We start from the raw sequence: 16661 nt of genomic DNA on the forward strand, positions 1-16661 counted from the left end.
CAACAAATCTGTCTTGTTTTTGTAATTTAGTAACAGCTGCTGTCTTCATTATCACTTTTCTTATTGCAGGCCTTTATCTGAGTGATACTGCATAACAACTTGCTCTACAGCTCTGAAAAATATCTGTGCAAAGCAGAGCTCTGGATGGTAGTAGTTCATGTCAATTTTAAAACAGAACTTTTAATTAAAGCAGACTTACAGAGATTGCAATACATACTAAATATCTACTAAAGGCATATTTTCTATTCAGGATAAATCACACTTCTCTTGCCAGTGTTTGAAATATCCTGATAGAGGGTGCTGGTGCTTTATTTTAACATCCAAAAATGGGTCAGCTTCTCTTGTCTTTGTTTTTAAATCTCACCGTGTTTTTTGTGTTGATAATAAACCCTTAGGAAAAGGCTGGATTTTGTTCTTGTTTTGTAATGAAGTGTGTTAGAATCAAGTCCTGCACCAACGTCTTAAAAAATAAAGATCTATTCTGGAAAGTTTGACTTTTTTTGTATATGCTGAGTGAGCCAAATGCTGAAGTTAGTAGGAAGATAATAATCCTTAGTCTCTCTTGTCTGTTTCCCCTCCATATTTTCCTGTGGTAACATAACACCAGAGGCCAAGTGTCCCTTTACTGCAATAAAAGAAAGAGTTTGATCAGAGACCTGCAGGTGGCTTCTGAGATCAGTCACTCCAGCAGGGTATGAAGCACCACAAAGACTTTCTTGGAAATGGTTTAAGACTGTGGATTGTTCTTCCAGAAGGACCATACAAATGAAAACAACTTCTGTGGTGAGTAAAAGGTGCATGTTTCACCTTGTTTTTCCTAACACAATGTATACAAGTCCATGTATATGCCTAATTAAAAAAAAAAAAATATAGAAAGGGCAATAACCCCCAAAACTCTACTGCATGTACTCCTACACCTGAGGACGAGATGAGGACATGAACCCAGGACAGATGTCAGTCATGTCACTTCACAAACTACTGGAAAGCATTCCAGTGATGATGTGGACATTAATGGAAGAAAACGGAATAGAAAGTTGAATGCCAGTCCCATTAGTCCTGGGCCTAAAATACGCACAACCATAAAAGTACACTCCAGAAGAAATGTACAAATCGTCTATCAATAGCATGAAAAAACAGCTTTTCCTACTCTCACCCTAGGACTGAACATTTGCTTATCACTATCCCTGCTGCAATGAGTTTTGGCATAGATACATCCACTGGGAAGTGTGATTATGAGGGTAACATGTCTCCTATCAGCTTGTATAATCTTGTTGATGTGCCCCTCCAGAATGCATGTGAAGCTGGTTCATTTTCACACCTGAATCCCCTAAGGTCATAACAGCCTGCATTTAGACTGCAGCTTGAGGAAGGGTATTAAGACTTGGGACTTGTAAGTGAAGGAATGCAAAGGCCTCTGCTGCTAGAGAGGATTTTTCATTAGTTGTCAGTAGCACTGTCTTGAGTCTCTGATGTAAAAGACTGAGGACTAAGAGGCCAGTTGAACATAGAAGCAGCTGTGATGCCCTGTGGCACAGGTGATCACCATTATTATGACATTACTCTGTAGCATTATCTTGGAGCTGGTCATAAGTGAATAAAAATGTAAAACTTAAAGTATTTTTCTCCAAGTGGAGCATTTGAAAAATGTAGTTTCCAGCTGATCTAAAATTGTTTGTTCCTGGATCGATGATGGATTCTTGTTCATCTTAGCAGGGAACTACAGAACATTTTGCTCCTTAGGCTACAATCAGAAGATCAGTTTCTTCTCCCTTATCTGTAATGTCAAAGACCTGGAATGGATGCTTTGGCTTATCACTGGTGGTTAGGCAGTTCTAAACAGAACTCAATTTCCTCTGCCAAATGAAGTGGTGCAAAGTAATAACTGGTTTGGATGCAAAGGCTGGTTCTGTGATAATTCATAATTTATATGAGCTGTTACAAATACTCCTGAACTGCAGAATCTAAGTTCAAGCTCCTTGCCTGAATAGGTAGGGTATTTGTTCATGTATGATACTTTTGGGGAAATGCTTTTACTTTGTACACCATCATTAGTTGTTCAGATTTACTTGCACTTCTGTTATCACATTTCAGCTAATATGTCTCTAGTGCAGATTTAGCATCTAAGCTGTCTAATGCAACATTCTGACTGTATTTTTAATAGGTACTTTTAAAAGCAAGAGATTATACTAGTCTCTACCTGCTCCAAAATACCCCTTCTTGTAAATGAACTTCTCTTGCAGCTACTGATAAATGACAGCTACAGCCTCAACTAAATAAAAGTAATCCTGAAATTAGAAAGATAAATCCTAGCTTTAGAGAGTCTTAACAAGTGCAGCAAGATATAGAAACCATGGCCATAAGCTTTACAAGGGAAATCACTATTAGCATTCTTTTCTATATCTAAATAGTATGTGGAACTTCAGGAAATGTAAGACACATAGCTCTGTAAAATTCAGATGTGCTTCCAAAAGCTGAATAAATTGCTTGAGTAAGAATCAGTTTTAGATCATCAAAGGTGGAGAGGTTTCTATATGTTGTTTTCTGGTTGTTTCTTTCCTAATAAAAAACCAAACCCTCAAATACTTTATCAACAACACTTTCTGTTTTGGGAAATGGAAATTTTTCACGGACTTGGACCATTGTCGCCTCTTCAGATGCTTAGTGTTCCAAAAAGGTCATTTCAGTAATTGCAAATAGTGACTAGTGGCTATTATTGTCTTAATCCTTTTAGGAATTGTTAGGTTCTGCTTTTGTATGTGCTATTTACAATTCATCTGATCTGATTATAATCTGATAACTGTTCCTCCAAAATGCATTGTGCAAACTTGTAAACTCCAGGAAAATCTTTTATGTGGGCACAGACCATCTAACAAATGGTGCTGAGGCGCTTCATATGCCAAAGTCTCTTGCCAATGCATAACAAAGGGATAGAGATTAGCTCCTGTTTTTAAGGTAGGTTTTAGACACAGGAAAGGATGTGGATTAATATAGTGAAAGCACATATTGACATACAGAATAGATGAAAATGAAATTACAAAAAAACATTTATTCATTTCTCCTAGTGGGTCCTGGCTTGGATTCAGGCAACTGGACAGCAAAAGAGGAAACAGACTGCACATCTTGACTTTCCTCCAGCACTCAGGTACTGAGTCAACAAAATCTCCAACTGTAATATTCTGGAAAATATTTATGCAAATGCTTGTATGTTTGTGCTGGGAATTAAGAGTAATCCAAAATATGCTTTTCAGTGACTTCACAGGGAGCTTGTATTAAAGCACTTTGGTGTTTGTTGGATAGCACTAGGACACATTGAAATATCACCACCCAGCCTGTGCAAACCAAAGACTTTATCTTCAGCAAAGCCAACAGAAGGGATCACATTCCCTGAGGTAGCCTATATACCTCAGCTGGCTCAACAGTATTTATTTGTGGTTGGAGCAAAGGGATTCACTGTCCTTGGATGGAAATCTTTGTTGTGGAGAGCGGTGCCAGATATACTGAGCACTTTAAATATCTGAACAGATGCTTCCTGGAAGGAAGCACTGCCACCAGTGGCAGTAAGCAATCTTATTCCTTACCTTATGAAATCTAGATTAAACTACTGTTTCTAAGGTTTTGCTTTTTAGCTTCATCAGTTTAACTTCAGGGTAAGGCCATTTACCAAATATTGATATAGCTCTGCCTTCCTTGTCCTCCTGCTCTTTGCTCTGTCAATGCCCCCATTCTCTCTTCTAAGACTCTCTTCAGGTTCCAGCTTTTTCATATTTCTGAGAATATTGCCCTCTATCATTATGTATCCCTCACCCTTTGCCCTTTACAGGCCATCATTACTCACTTCAAAGACATTACTGAGTCCTGAGAAATGTATAATAGTCAAAAATTTATAGAGAAGGAGAGGGAAATAGGACCTTTGTGTGGCTCTCTGCTTTTTATTAAAAAGTACCCTTTGGTAATGAAGACTTCAAGGGAGCTTCATTAGGGTTTAAGAAGAGAGCAGTGTGAAACTTAATTACCTGGAGCCAAGATTCTGTATTTTCCCTTCAGCAGTCCAGTACTATGCTTTAAAAGCAATCAATGGAGAGTTGTCTGGCAAACATTCAATCTTTCCTTGAAATGTTCAGTGTAATTGGATCCTCTCCTGTCTGTCATAAGACAAATTGTTTGTGGACTGTTAATAGTTGAGTACTCTAGTATGTCTTCAACCTTTATCATAATTATATTACCAATATCCATGGAAATTTCCCAAAGTGAGAAATGGGAACTTATTACTAAGCTAATTGCTTGATAATGAATTGCTGTTTTTCATGGTGAAATACTCTATTTTTCTCCTTCATTTTTCTTAGGGCCCTCAGTATTCACAATGCATATACAAACCCACTTGGAAGCTTTCTGTAAAGATTCATCTGTCCCATTTCTGTGGCTCATTTTTGTTTCTCACTAGGGCGATGACCCACCAAACTAAGGAAAAAAAAAAGCTAGTTCTGCTCTGTCCAAAATTAACTGATTGAAGAGACACAAAGTAGTCATTAGTTTCACAGAAGCTACTTTCAGCTGCTAATGCAAATAATAGTTTTGGAGATTTTCTGTGCTGATACTCTGTTGATGCTTTGAAGCCACTGTGCCTTTGTGTGTCGCTCTTGCCTGGTAACTGTAAGTGATAATGCTGTTGCTATGATGCAAAGGCATACTGTAGCTTCAGCCCAGCAAGAACCATAGCAGACATTATATGCATGTTGGTTGGGTTGGAGATGTGGTGGAATAATTGATTTGGGTTTAGGGAATAATAATAAACACTTAATAATTTCTGGAGGGTTTTGGAAAAGATAAAGAAATTTGACTCAAACAGCTAATTGTATGAATAGGGAAATCAGGGGATGAGTGAGTCAGTTTGTTTGCTTTGTCACTTTTAAAGCAGTTACTGTGTTATAATCTTCAGTCATTACAGAGTGCATATGTGGGGGGAGTTAGAAGATGTTTAACGTAATTATCTGTAAAACAGAATGCATAGCATGCTAAGACAAAAAGAAAACATATATCCAGGCCAAGCTGACCATGAGGGTGGAGGTGCCAAACAAGCAAACTGAAATTCAGCTGCCTCCTTCCAAAGGAAGTAAGGTGAAGGGGGAATTACTTGAAAATTACAGGTTTCAGTGAGGCTGCAGCTATTTATGTCAAATGAGGGTGATGCCTTAAGTTTCAGCTTTCATATTTTCCAGATTCTATACTACTTTAGTATTTAACTCTGGACTTCATAGAAAGTGTCAAGTTCTCTTCACGGTTTAGTTAGACAAAACAATCCTTTTCCAGCCTGGGAACCAAGGACACCGTTGCAGCTTTGGGCCCAAAAAGTACAAACAACAGCAAATTGAAGGGAGAAATTTGGGAGAATGGGACTTCATAATCTGAATCTGTAATTGGACAATTAATATGTAAATATGTAAATGGACCAGAACTTATAAAAGTGTGAAAACTCCTCACCGTTCGTCCATATTGAGTGTAGCCTTGGCCAGGCTCTTGTACTGCCCAACGTATTTCATTTAAAGGCCTAAAGTACCTACTTTATTCCTTTAACTCTGTCCAGCCTCTGTTCTAGGTGGCCTCTCCAGGCATCAAGGGTCTAACCTAAAATGTATAGGTGCATAGTGATATTTCATCCTGTGAAATTGTTAAAAAGGGAGTGATGGAAATGCCTTCCTTTTTAGTACATTGGATCAAACAGACTGGGGCATAGGACTTAGTATGTTTTTTTTTCCATTACCTTATGTGGTGCAGTCTTGTATGCTAAACTTCATACTGGTGGTGTGCAAGACTTTATAGAATGGAACAGAACATGCCAATTGCCTGTCTTTAAAAAGCTGCATGTTTCTCTGCATTGCTGCAAAGTAACTGATTTGCATCACATGGTTCTTATAATAACATACCTACTTATTATATGTCTCTTGTTCCTGTGTGGACTACATCTCTGATACGGTGGCTCTTCCCAGTTTGGATTAATACCCATTTCACTGTTCACATCCACTGGCTGTTTTAAATCCATTCCATCATGTTCTGTGTGTACCAAATACTGTTCAGACCAACCATGTTTAAGCTTTGCTTTACAGACATGCAGTCTTTTTATTGCTTCCCCATCCATGGCAACTTCTCTTTTCATGAAGCTCTCCACATAAATGTGCTCTCTTACCCTGTTCTGTGTCCTGCTCCCATAGTTGTCCATGGCTTCTTCCCCATTGTTTCCCCAAGTGAACAAAATTCCTTCATGAAAACATCTTGTTTTCTTCCCTGCTGTTTTTTGACCACTTGCTTTCTATTATATTCTCCAGGGTTAGGCTTGCTTTTTTTGTTTTATGTCTGTCTAGTCTATATTGACTTTCTTGAGGATGCTTAAAAGCAGTTTGAGAAACATATTCAGAACTCTTAATTTCCTGAATGGTGTTGTCAGCTTTCTTTTCTGCACTCAGACAATTTCTATTCCCCATGGAGGCTGAAAGCATGGGATTGCCTGTCTCTTTTTTATTTATTATTTTTTTCAAATGTGGCTTGCAAATTGATTAGCTATTATTACAGAGTAAACCATGCATGAGTATAAAGTGATGCCTTGACAGAGCCTTGTGCAAGGGATATACAAAATGATTGACACTGCTCAGGGGAACTGTACAGAGTCTATGGTAGTAAATTGAACAACTTTCAGTCCCTATTTGGAGTCCTCAGCCAACTTCCATGTCATAATCTGCTTTAAGGTAGGATTTCTGTTGCCGAGATGGGGTATTGGGGTCCATGTGGTTTTTCTTGGTTTTCTCAGAGAATGTGACCCAGGACAAACAGTGTGGAAATGGTGAGTTAACCATGAGGAGAGACAAAAGGTGTTAGAGCTGCCAGGCAAACACAGTGACCCTCTGCTTGCTGCTCTGTGGCTGGCCTGCCAAAACTGCTGTTTCCCATGTCACCAACCTGCCCTTTGCTGGAACTCAAGGCGCCCACTGGTATTTCAAGTGTGCATTTTATATCTATTGAGACAGCATCCAGCAAATAGGCCATGGAAAAAAGGAGGGCTTCACAGATCCAAGCTATCTGCAGTCCTTACCAGTAAAGGTTAAGAATAATTTTGTATTTTAAAGAAAAATCTAAGGGATTAAGACTATATCCTTCATGAGAAAGCAGCTTAACAAATCAACATTTACCAAAAAGAACGGGCATGATTGACCTTGGTATAAAACAAATTCCCCACACCAGGGGGTGGGTTTGGATTTGCACAAAGTACAAAGGCTGTTTCTGTAGTGGAGGACATGCCAGAGTCTCATTGCCAGGAGATAGAGGTGCTGCATATCTTGCCTACATCAGGGGGGAATATCAGACAGGCTGAAAACACAGGCAGAGTGTGTGACTGCTCTGTTCCCACTCTGGCTACAGCAGTAGCTGGTGCAGGCAAGTCAGTCCCTCTGGGTCACTCCAGCCACATCTGCATGTGAGTGTGTTTTACAAAAGGAGCAACACTAAGCTGCACATAAACAGCCCAGATGCTTCAAACTGATTTTGTGAAGTAATCTGGATGACAGTGAGGTTTTTAGACACCAGTACAATGAAAGGCTGTAAACATTGTCCCTGTTAGTTTTCCAAGGCTTGATCTTTTCATGAATAATATATAGTCATCTTCATATTTCCCTCTGTTCTGTGTACTCAAATTATCTCTTTCCTTTTCCTCTAAAAAATAGTGTGACACTGAGTAATGACTGATATGCACAGGACTGCTGCCATAGCTTGTGCCCAGATTCTGCTTTGCTTGTCTGCAGTTACAATTGTGTGCTCCTTTTTACATGTTGGTGTGCCTTTTTGGACAATTCCCACCCACTGACACCAAGTAGGAATGCTCAGACTGACCTGCCTTTTTACTAAGTGCCAGGGAAAGAGGCAAGTGTAAGATTACTTTTTTAGCTCCAGCAGGAACTAACACATGCATGACTGCATGTTTTTTGGTTTTTTTTTTTCCTTCAGTGCCTGCTTGATGAAGGTCTTTACCAGCACTAGCTTTTATAAGACCTGGCTGGGTCTTGGAAAGAGCAATATTGGAGCTCAACAGCAAACATATGAGAATTTACATAATGGTTTGGATGACTCTGCTCAGAAGAAAAGTGAAATATTAGAATCACAAAGCATTGTTTAAAAAGTGACACTGATTATGACAATAACTCTTTTGTACTTGAACTACTGTAGTATCTGTAGGCTGAATGAGGTTTAACAGCAGTGCCATATGAACAAATGTTTGTCTAGGGACTACTGTGAGGCATAAATTCTTCTGATTACATATTTGATCTCCTCCACATCTATTTGTGAAGACTTTTAGGAACCTTCTACACTCTTCTGCCAGAAGACAATAAAAAAGCACTTGATGATCTATGCAGAACAGCAATCACAGAGCATAAATACATGTCAAGTATGATGCCATTTCCCTCAGTCTGAAGCAGATGACATCAATTGCAGAAAAACTGAGCTACACAGAAGAATCTGGGGCTGAAGCGAGTCTGTGGGTTATTCTGAAGCAGATACCTCATTTATTTCCTTATTCCTGGAAAAAGAGATTGTGATTTTCAGCATTCTCCAGGAAAATCTCTAACTGCATTTATGGTAACTACAATGGGTGCTCATGTCCAAGACATGATCACTCAGATCATTTGTACCTCTCCAGCCCTCACTCTCAAACAAAGTTTTTGGATTTTGGAGGTTTTTCATCAATTCCATTGAAGTGACAGATAAAACTTGCATCCCTGTAGCAGTTCTGCTACTCTTTGCTGTGCTGTATTTGCCTCATTCCCAGTATTTCCAACTTGTTCATTTGTTTTCTGCCTCTCACCCAGATATCTGAACTCTGGTGCAGTTTCAAAATTTAAAAAGCATCTGTGATTTTTGGAACTTGTGGAATGGTTTGAATATTTTAATGCTCTTTCTGCAGTTTTCAGTGTCAATAAAACTGTTATAGACTTTTAGAGGACAAATTTATCTTCATGAAAGATCTGCAGGCATTGGCAGCAAAGATAGCAAGTGAATTGGCTTACCCAAAATTAGCCAGATTTTATTTTGACATTTTAAATGCAACACATTAATACCAAGTAAAGTCATCCTAAGGTAGACTTTAGAAAAAAAATTTGGCATGCAACTGAGTTTGGTCCATTGGTTGTAACTTATGATTCATATTGTCTGTGATCATGGTATTCAGATGCTTTCTGCATGATTGTATCTTAAAGTTTACCTTTTTTTTCTTTTTTTTTTTTCTTTTTTTTGTTTTTTTGGTTTTTTTTTTGTTTTGTTTTGTTTTTTTTTTGGCTAAACAGGACTTTCAGAATGTTATTGGCATTGGCTTTTTTTTTTTTTTTAAATTTTTTTTAAATTTTCCTAGTTAAGGTTATGTGCCTTGCTGTTGGAACCTTAAGATCAGTAAATGGTCTAACACTTATCAGGCAATTAATGACATGTAAACATGTTTTCGGTGTCTTTTTTTGTGGTGGTTTTTTTTTTTTTTTCTGGTAAGAGTTAAAGGCTTAACTTTTTATTCTCTTTAAAATGGCCTACTCAAAAGTAAGGTGTATTGACCATGTGAATTGTGACATGACTGCCTCACATCTGTTACCAGCCTTGAGGGGTAAGTTAACAGCTTTTATTAATAGCTCCTCATCAGGAAACAACATTTTTCATGGGGAAAGCATACAATCTCTAGGTAAAAGTTAGCCTTTAGAATTACATTTACAGGGGCAGATTTTTTTCATATGAATTTGGAGTTGAGTAAAATGGCTGGATTATCTAGGGGTTCCACCACTAAAATGCAGCAACAAATGCATTTCCACCCTGTATGAAAGTTGACTGATGGATCTTTCCCTCCTGTGCACATCTGATTTGGAGATACAAATGGTTCTTCTCTGTAACCTCCTATGTTTCTTGCTTGGCTGTAAATTCTTCAAGGAAAATCTTTATCTTGTCTGTCTCATTTCAGTTTAGGATTGTTTCTGTTTCTAAAGGTGCTGTTTTTTTGTTTTTTTTTATTTTACTTTTTTTTTATTTTGAGAGAGCCCAAACATACCTAAGAGACATAATTAAAATATTTATCTATAGTATGCCTTGGCTTAGTTTAACAAGTTTTTGCATGTAATACACTACAAATAAAGAACAATACTTTTTGGGTGCTCTGTTCTCCTTTTCCCTCTCCTTCATCCCCGCATTAACAAGGAAAATTTGCACTCTGCACCTTAAGTATCTCTCATGGCACCTTTGTAAGAAGCATCTTAAAGGTTACTTGTAGAGCCTGGCTAAATGTTACTCAGTCTTCAGGGACAGTGACAAAGATTCATAGAGATGGAATCTTTTACATTGTTTAAGTCTGGTAAACCTTATGACAATAAATAAGAAATACTTTACCACTAATATTTCATCTTATGCTTTAAAGTAAACAGCTCAGCTGTGTTTTATAAGCAAAATAAAAACATTAGCAGTTTCTCATTAGTATCATAGTACTTCTTGAAACATCAGGTTTCAGGAAAAATTGTTTAGGTTGGTCTGTGGATGAGTTTGCAAAATCACAGAGGCTGAATGTCTCAAGAGTGTGGTGTGGGACACCTTTGGCTCCTTGGTTTGAATCAGGAGCAGCTGAAATGTTCTAATTTTAAATGATACCTTAAGTTACAAAGCAAAATTTAGAAACTTGGAGTTGTAGAAACAAGCCTTGATGGCAGGCAGTGCTGCTGACCTTGATTAGAGGAGTGGTGACCTTGGTTGGAGGAGTGGTGATCTGCATCACCTGGGCAGGTACTTTCCAAAAGATACTTGGGAAGATGCAAGAATTGAGGCCCTGTGAGCTGAGCACCCCAGAAATCAGGATTTCACAGCTGGAGAGGCTTGGTGAGTACCCCTGGGGTGAGCAGTGGTTTTCTAGATGGGACATGTGCTGCAGGGTGTGTGTGTGCATTGCACACCCTCTGAGGACACTGCAAGGCTTGTATGAGGGATCCTGCAGCCTGTGACATTTCCTTTGGAGTGTTTCAAAATTGTGTAGGATTTTTAAAGAATGTAAATGTATCTTGTACTCTACAGTGTCAGTTTCAGGTTGGAATTGCTCTGAGTGGTGTTTCCTTATAAAATGCTCTCTTTGTCTAATGCCCTTTATTTCTGGCTAGCTGGAAGAACTACATTTAGAATGTGCATTTCTAAAAGTAGTAGAAACTTTAAATTAATGTAGTAATGATTTAAATTAATGTAGTCTGAAGATGCAAGTGCTAGCACTATATTTCTGGCTATGAAATTCTGCTGCTGTTCACATATTTAAGCCATCACATAAATGCCATCACATGTGTTTTATTTCAATGTGATGATGAAGAAGCATCACTAGCAAGAGAAACAAGATTTAAAGAGCAAGTCCAAATGCATCACAAATGCTAAAACAGTGTGACTTAAAGTGTGCTCATTAGATGTATTATCTTAAAATTGACTTTTTCAATATGTCTGTGGACAATTTTTGCCATTTTGTCACCATGACTGGGAAAGTTCCCACCTGTATAAGTAGGATTTCTGAACTCATGTTGGATCATTTTTGTCCTGAAATATGACTGTTTACTAGCTGGAGACATGGATATGTTTGGATAGAGACCTTGAAAATAGTTTGTTGTATTCATATGAGCATAAATTCCTCTGTATATAACTGTGCTTTGAATTTTTTGTCCCTCTGGATAATGGTTTACATTAGCTGTAACCCCTGAACAACCACACTGGATGTTTTCTTTTCAGAGATAAATACTGTTTATGTATGGAGTTTCATTTCTCCCTTTTATTTTTTTTTTTTTATTTTTTATTTTTTTTCCTTGTGTGAGACGTATAATTTGTGGGGAAATAATAGTATTTGGGAATACTGGTGCATGGGTCTAGATGATGAGAAGAGGCTGCACATGGCTGTGCATTCTGAAAGGAATGGAGCATTTATGGTGTAATTGGATGGGACTTGGGAGAATTGGAGCATGCAGCTATTATTGTTGTGCTCTTTTAGGCCCTTCTCAGAGTCCTGACCATAACTAATTCTCACTAATGGGATGTAAATAGACACCTTGACAGTGGACTTGAAATGTCAACTTTCTGTTTCCTAGGTAAAAAATTTAGGAGCTCTGAGTTGTCCCTCTGATTTTTTTTTATTAGATAACCTATGTTTCTTCATATCCAGATGCGTTTTTAGACAGCCTAGAAGAGTTTGCTGTGGCTTTGTTGAGAACAGAATAGTTCTTTCAGTCAGTTGTCTCCACTTGTGCATGTCCAATATCTTTAGAGCACACAAATCTGTTTCCTGACATGAAAAGAGTATTTTACCAATACTTGGTGCACAGGAGGGTGTTATGCATGAGCCTATTTGCCTGAAAATAAAGGACATTGGACAGAAAAAGGAAGGTTTTGCCATTTCTATTTGTGTGCTCTCTTCAGAGTCAGCTCTGGATTTTTCACAACGTGGAAGACCTTGCCTAGAGTTCAAAATTTAATTGCACCAAAATCCAGTAAGAATGTAAATGAAAACTCTGCTACAGCTGTGGCACTCAGAGTCAACCTGCTTCAACACAAATAATTCCAAAAGCTGAGTGCCAAATTCTTCTCTGAGCAAAAATTTCTGAATATATGTAAGATATCTCCCATATTTCACTGGTAAAGTAGAGTAATTTAAATAAATCTGAGCTGTGTCAGATCTGCAGGTTTATAACATGAGAGGCTAAAAAATTTAGGCAATTTTTTCCATCAGTATGGCAGTTGAGTTTTTTTTATGACATCTCTGCTTTTGTCTTACTCTCTTTTCCTTTGCTTATACTTTAGAAATACTTGAATGCTTGACAGGGAAATTATTTTTTGTAGGCTTTGAAACACTGTACATGTTTCAATGGAAACACGTTGAGTCTACAATAACTATTTTGTTCTTGTCCAGGAATTATATAAAAAATATTTTAAGAACCTCTTTATGTATTGATTCAAATATAAATTTCCCACACAAAAGTTTTTATATTCTATTTTTTTCCCCTGGCTATACCTCTCTGATACTTGCATTTGATCAAATGTAGAGAACTCTACATTAAAAGTTCTGGAGGGAATGTTTTAGATATGTGAAAAGCCACAGAAGGCTCAGCCCAATATGCAAGATCAACCTTATTTCTAAATGGCTTTTGGGGTGTTTTCCTTTAATACTAAAAAGGGAATAAAATGTCTTAGAAAAATTTCTGATGTTTTGAGGGCAAGCAGTATCTATCTATGGGACCTTGCTGAAACTCTCAGGAGTTTGATTTTGCCCTGCTCTGATTAACTGGTCCACCCAGAGATTTAGTGTGATGGTTCATCCCCAAACATACCTGTGGTCATGCCTTCCAATAACTTCCAATCCTACATGCTGCATTAGCATTTAATTATAGAGTGATTTTTCTGATCATTTTGGGGAGCTGGCAACCCTTCCCTCTGGGGCAGAAAGCTTTTCCAGATTCCCCTGTAAGAATCAACTCTTCTTTCTCCATATTCCTGTAAAAAATTTCTGTGGAATTTCATAATAGGGATTTGATCACCTGTTATTTCAAAGGCATTTTCAGAATCCTAGTCAATAAATTGAGTGGTTGTTGGTTTTTTGTTTTTTTCTTTTTTCCCCATGGTTTTTACCCTTAAAAATTTTGCAGTTAAAATTCAATGGAATTCTTTGTATTTGTGTTTTATGGCTACTGGTTATTTCCCTAACAGTAATGGGGAGTAGTAGAGGATAGAACTCTGATGCCCAATCATTTTGAAAGCATGCTGGCTGCATGTCAACTGTTCTGATTTGCTGGTAGTCCCGAGTCTGTCCAAAGGCAGTAATCTTTTACCAATTAGGTTTCATAGAGATGAGATGAGAGTTTGTGGTCAGGTATATAAATTAAAATGATGGTGTCTGGTAAAGGTCAGAGTCATAGAAAGCTCAAGGGAGTGTTGTTTATGGCTCAAAAGCAGTTTAAATACTGTGATTTAGCTTAACAGCTATGATTCACAGAGGGTCATCAGAAGGAAAGATAAAGCAAGAAGTGTTAAATTAAATGAGGTGTGACCATCTGTTTCAATACTTGTGCAGAGAGTGGGATCAAGTTTACAGATACGTTGGTGTGACTGGTAAAGAGAATTCAAATATGACATTGGAAATTATGTTGAAGCTCCTGTAAAAAAAGGAAAAAAAATGAGATAAAAAGGCTATTCACACAGTCAGTCTAATCACACATCCTGGCGCTTGAAGCTTCTCTGATTTCCTTTTGAGAGTCACTGTTAGTAGTTTTATTCAAAATGGGGGAGCAAAAGTGGTTGTTGTGAACTGTGGCTTTGGGCCTGCAACTGCATTTCATCTTTTTAAATAGTTTGGTTAACCTGGTGTGGAAGGTTGTAAGCTGGTTTGTTTTGTACAATATTTGGCATTGTCCCTTCATAGAAGTACACTTGTCAAGGAAAATAATCGTTTGATTGTAGCATATCACAGATCAGCATGTGAAAAAATATGACAAGATATGCCTCATTTTTTTTAGCTGTATTTTGAGAATTAATGCAAATAGAGTAACTGCATACTTGTTATTTGCAAAAATGAGCTACTTGGCATGAATATTGCTATTAATGTACTACTTTAGTGGAAATGATCAAAAAATGATCTGGTGTTTGGTGCATTTGTTAATTCATACTCACACCACGTTGCCATCCTGGAAAGATGCTCCATGTTAACTATGATTTGTACAAGGGGAGTCAAATTATTAATACTGACACCCCAAACTAACCACAAAAATACCCACCTGAGAAACTTAAAAGCAAATTGCACCCAATAATCTCTTCTTGCATCACCACTCGGCTCAAACACTGTTTCTCAGGATGTTTCCTCAGTTCACAAGCTGTCCATGGGGGTGATGAAGATAGTGGATAGTAGGAGAAAAGACAGAAACAGCATAAGTAAAAACATGATTAATCATACAGTGAACAATAACTATCCTAGTCTTTAAAATGCCAAGCCAATTGCAATTATAAACCCAATTCTCACTAGCCACTGCCCCCATCCTGTGAGTCCCAAGGATTGGAATGTCCTTTGTTGGTTGGTGGGTGTTGAGGGATTCCTCAATGCTACATCTCTTGGATATGGGCCCAATAAGTCTTGAATTACACAACAGGTCTTGATTTTTAAATCCCATGGAGAGAGCTTCCCAACATGTCACATATTAAAACACATTAGAGTGTCTACACCAAGCCTCAAGGGGATCTTCAGGCCCCATAATACAACTGATTTTGTCTGCACAGTGAAACAAGTGTGAATGGGTTTGTTAAGGAGGTGTGTTCATATACTTCAAAGGCTTTAAAACAGAGTTCTCTCTAGACCACATCCTCTTAGAGTTGGAAGAATTTTATAGGTAATGCTTATGCCTTGCTGGGTAGTTCATAAAACATGAAAAATTAACTGTTAGAGCACCCCTACTTGGAAATGCTTCCTTTAATCTTCAGTGAAGGAGGTGCTGCTATACCTAGAAAATGAAAACAACACAAACTTCCCTGCAAGTTACCCCTTAGTGATAAAAGTTGTTTAACTGCTTCTATTTGGTTTCTCTCAGGTGGAGTTTTAATTTCTGTTTCATTAGGTGCTTGCTGCACTGTTCTTGCATCTTCCCCCATTTTACAGGGGGGTCTCCTCCATTTAATTTCATGTCTGGAGGAAGTGAGGCTGTTTGTGGGAAGTAGACAAGCAGCTCTAGATACAATTTCTTTTAGGGTTAAGAACATCATTCTTCTGTATCTCAACCAGGAGACATGAATTAAGCTTCTCATTTTGGTAAATAATACTCTGTTTACTCTGGTGATTTTTAACTCTGCTGTCTGGGAAGTACATCCAGCTTCTTGGCATTCCAGTGCATTTATATTGAATGGGTTTGGAACTCACCTGATTTACGAGGAGTCTTGGATATCTTGGTAGCTGTTTTAGTAGCAGTTTGCTGACCCTGGCAATAGTTTGTGGTTTCAGTTTTAATTAAGGGTTAGCATGCTACCACCTCATCATCAGATGTTGATTCAAACTTTACATTCTGCTCTTTATAAGAACAGACTTTTACACCATCTCTCAACTCCTCCACTGAACATGAAAGCTCTGAGCTACAGTACCTTGTTTCAGAGGACATTATGTCCTGCAATTCTTCCCGTGAGGTTCTCTCCCTCTGTCTTATGTGCACCACAAAGTTCCACCTGAAGATTCTGGACATGATCATGTTTGGCTGTAAGCAGTGCAATGCCTTTTTTTGAGCTCCACAGCAAGCAATGCCTCTGCTTGCAGCTTTTTTTTCACTTTACTCAATTTACTGAAAGCACAATCCTTTCACCAAATCTTATAGAGATAGTAGTATTATTTCACATTCAGATTTTTCGAGTGACTGACTGTTTATTTTCCCAAATTTTTGCTCATACCTTCTGGGAGTGTGACAGCATGGAGAGAGGGATATTTGATATTCCCTACTCTTTCCCTGCTGCTGACAGCACAGGCAGGGATCAGGCTTGAATTAAATGCCATGGGTCTCTCCAAACATACAACTGTTCTTTGAATGAAGCCCTGCTCTCAAACAAGACAGTCTGTTGTGATTGCATTCAATGCTTTCTCCTGTCAGAGTTGTGACTTGGAGTTGGATTTG

At 38.1% G+C, this 16661-nt stretch overlaps 1 long non-coding RNA gene across 1 annotated transcript in view; it reads left to right on the forward strand.

Annotated features, from left to right (window-relative positions):
• The first annotated feature begins 1416 nt into the window (after nucleotides 1-1416).
• LOC306802863 overlaps nucleotides 1417-16661 on the forward strand; it is a 30413-nt gene continuing 15168 nt past the window's right edge. Inside the window, exons 1-2 of the long non-coding RNA XR_013774497.1 lie at nucleotides 1417-1535; nucleotides 3063-3142. This is a non-coding gene — a long non-coding RNA (uncharacterized lncRNA). The remainder of the gene's footprint in view (nucleotides 1536-3062; nucleotides 3143-16661) is intronic.

Source organism: Erithacus rubecula (assembly GCF_903797595.1).
Source record: "Erithacus rubecula genome assembly, chromosome: 5".
Lineage (NCBI taxonomy): Eukaryota > Metazoa > Chordata > Aves > Passeriformes > Muscicapidae > Erithacus > Erithacus rubecula.